Source organism: Echinops telfairi, unplaced genomic scaffold, assembly GCF_000313985.2.
Source record: "Echinops telfairi isolate 266 unplaced genomic scaffold, ASM31398v2 ScPeMD7_6273;HRSCAF=7185, whole genome shotgun sequence".
In the NCBI taxonomy this organism is placed as follows: Eukaryota; Metazoa; Chordata; class Mammalia; order Afrosoricida; family Tenrecidae; genus Echinops; species Echinops telfairi.
The window spans coordinates 2,546,607-2,550,037 of NW_022110173.1; the positions used below are offsets into that span (position 1 = coordinate 2,546,607).

General features: G+C 50.9%; 1 protein-coding gene across 1 annotated transcript in view; it reads left to right on the top strand.

Annotated features, from left to right (window-relative positions):
* The first annotated feature begins 707 nt into the window (after positions 1-707).
* Positions 708-3,431, top strand: part of WNT5B (Wnt family member 5B) — a 95,571-nt gene continuing 92,847 nt past the window's right edge. Inside the window, exon 1 of the mRNA XM_045295952.1 lies at positions 708-1,169. The gene's annotated coding sequence lies outside the window, so the exon portion shown is untranslated. The remainder of the gene's footprint in view (positions 1,170-3,431) is intronic.

The window sequence follows — 3,431 nt, forward strand, 5'->3', positions numbered from 1 at the left end:
GGGTGCTGTCTCCGGGTTCCTGTCTTGAAGGACCTGGTAGTGCTTGGATCCCAGGGAGCCATGACAAAGTGGCCTGCAGTAGGTGTGTGTGAGGACACCTGGGGGAACAGTGGTTTCACCCATTGGGCTGCCAACTGCAAGGTCAGCAGTTTGAAGCCACCAGCCACTCTGAGGGAGAAAGAGGAGGCTTTCTGCTCCCGCAAAAGAGTTAGTTTTGAAAACCCACAGGGACAGTTCTGCCTTGGTATTGATTTAGGGTGTGTGTGTGTGTGTGTGCACACAGATGTGTATGCCAAATTGTACACAGTGCCTCGGCACCGCCCCGCAGGTTTTCTCAGTTTACACTCAGCCTAGCTCTGAACAGCAGAAGGAAGTCTTACATATTTCCTTTTCTCACGAGCCTTCTTTTCCCTGACACAACAAAATCTCTGCAGATGACGCAGGAGACCATTCAAAAGGTTCTGGTCAAGGACTGGAGGAGGCTTGGCCTCCCTTGCAGAGTTTTCAGCATGGCCTCTGCTGGGCAGTGAAGCCAACCGAAGGACAAAAGGCAGGGCCACGGTGCCCAGAGAGCGGCGCGTGGGGAAAGGAGGTCAGTGCCGGCCGCTCTTGCCCCTTGTGTCTCGTACTTTTGAACCAGTGAAATCAGGTTGAAACTGCCATCGAGAGCGGCCTCTAGGAGGTGGGACAAGAGACCAGGCACAGGACCAGACCAGGTCACCGTGCCCTGAACCACTGCTGGGGAAAGTTCAAGGGAATCCAGTATTATCTCTAGCTAAATCTCACTTCTGCCTCCTTTCCCTCCCCCAGCCTCCAGCAGTGTTCTATAAAGCAGCGATCCTTAAGTGTTTGGGTTGTTTTGTTTTGTTTCTCCCTTCCTCCCCACACACTCATGAGACAGCCTCCCCTGGGCACGTCCAGATTACAGGCTGCAGCACAGATAAATCAGGTTGTGGGTCGGGAGCAGTTCCCAGCGAAACTCCACTGTTTTCTCTCCCACTGGAGAAAGGCCCCTCCTCTCAGCAGGTGCGTGAGTGTGAGGCGGTGCCCCTCTGGCCTGGAACTGCCCGGGCCCACCACTGATCTGTGAGAGCTGCCAAGAAGGTCTTAGCAAGTGAGCGACTGCCCTGAAGTCACGCCGACCCGTTTTTAAAACATCACCTGTAAAGGTTAGCATTTTAACCATTAGTGTACCGAATCTGGTAAACCAGTGGAAGCTGTGGCTGTTAAGGACTTTGTAAAGGGCTAGGCGGAAGGAATACTGGTTGGTCATTTTATAGGCGCTTAAATTCGTCTTCGCTCTGTAACTGATCAAGACAGGCACAGACCCGATCTGCCCTGCCACTTGGCTGTCAGCACTCTGCGGACAGACTTCTGATATTGCCCAGGAGGGGCTCTAAGAGAGTCTGCAGCAGAAGAGGGGAAAGACGGGCTTACCGTGGCCTGTGTTGGTGTTTCTTGTCTTCCACCATCAGGAGTGAGGGACTCTCCTGCTGCAGCCAAATGTGGGTTGTGCCGCCTCACCGCTGTTGGCAGCCCCTCCCGAGAGCTGGGGCTGGGTCCAGAGTGCACCTGGCTCCCTGAGGTGTTACAGGCGGCTTGGGGCTCGAAGAGCAGGGTGTCCTTGTCACCCGCACTTTCCTATTCGGACGCCTTTTAAACTACAGATTAAATATTAAAAACTTGTAAGTGTTTTCAAATGAAGATTCACGCAGCAGTTTAGGTTCCCATTCACCCCCTCTCTACACAGGTGGGTCAGGAAACCTTGGTTCTGTTGTTCTTCGCCACCTGGGAACCTCCGTCCTTCTACTGTCATCGTTGTTTCTACGTGTGTCTCGTGGTTTCCATCATCGTTTTAAAGGAATTGCAGGTGGTTTGGTATCATAGATTTTTTTTTAAAAGATACCCAGTACTCCAGAGATGATGTTCCTTAGCGATAGCAGACGGGTAGGGGGAAGGGGGGAGAGAGGGGAGGAACCACCACCCCCCCTCCAGGGGGGAGAGCAACAGAAACCTGGGGGAAGGGAGACAGCAGTCGGTGTGAGATATGAAAATAATAATAACTTTTCATCTATCAAAGGGTCATGAGGGTGTGGGGGGAGGGGAAAAAGAGGAGCTGATACCAAGGACTCACTAGAAAGTAAATGTCTAAAGAATGTCGGCAACCTAGGTACAAATATGCCTAATGCAATCGGTGTCTGGATTGTAATGAGTTGTGAGAGCCCTCAATAAAATGATCTTTTAGTAATAAAAAAGAGATGATGTTCTTGATATCATGAGCCACTTTGTGATGTAGCTAGGTGACCCGAGGGGCTAGGTTCATTTCAAGATGGAAAGATGACTGCAGGCAATGGTTTGGGGGTGGGGGTAGGCGGTTCTAGTCTCGAGTGATCCCATAGTCTGTTTTTGTTTTGTTTGTTTCAATGGATTTGTTCCACATTTCCCTCCCCTTCTATCAGCCCCTCCATCGTGGCTCTGATCACAGCGGCTGACAGGGGCAGGCAGGGCGCCATCGAGGTCTGGGCTCAGGATAGATGCAGCCATAGCCCGGTCCGTCCTGTAGATTAGCTTTACTTCAGTCTAGTTTTCTCTTTCTCCTTTGCTCTCGACGAGTAGAGACCTAGAAGTTGTGTCTTAGGTGGCCGCTAAAGAAGCTTTTTTAAAAATAAAGATTTACATGCATTTTTAAAAAGCAGCTTGAAGCAGGCATATTTTAGTTAAAAACACACAAACATGTAACTGAAACTGTGGCGGAGACGGCCATCCTACCGTCCGGTGATGATGATTCATCTGGCCACTCCTCGTTGAGGGGAACAGGAGGCAGGGCTGGGATGACCCGGAGCTTCTGTGGCTGCAGAGAAGTGTCGGGGATGGATTCGGAGGACAGAGCAGAGAAGGAGCTACAGAGTTGGGAGGGGGAGGGGGGCACCAGGGAGCATCTGTGGATGCTGAATGAGAATGGGAGGCATGAAAATGGTGGCTCAGAGGGTCAGGTGAAGGTTCGGACCTCAGTTACGAACAGCATGTGAGGAGCTGCTGGAGAACACTACATGGAGGTGAGGGCCCACTTCTCCCTTTGGGGCACCCCATGTGGCGGGCGGGCTCTGGGGAAGCTAGAAGCCTCTTCCCGACTGTCAGCAGAATGCGTTAGACTCTGGAACAGATGCCGTGGGAACACCCAGATGGAACTTCCTTCTCTTTATCCTTGATACTCTTTTCTCTTGGCGGCTGTGAAAGTCATAGGCTATACTTATCTCAATATTCTAGTTAGGGTCCTCTTGTTTTCTGAATGGAAACTTAGTAACAAAGCAGGCCTTGCACTGGCCTTTTTTTTTTAATTGGGGGCTGTACAACCCATCACAATCCATTCATCCATCCATTGTGTCAAGCACATTTATACATTTGTTGCCATCATCATTCTCAACACATTT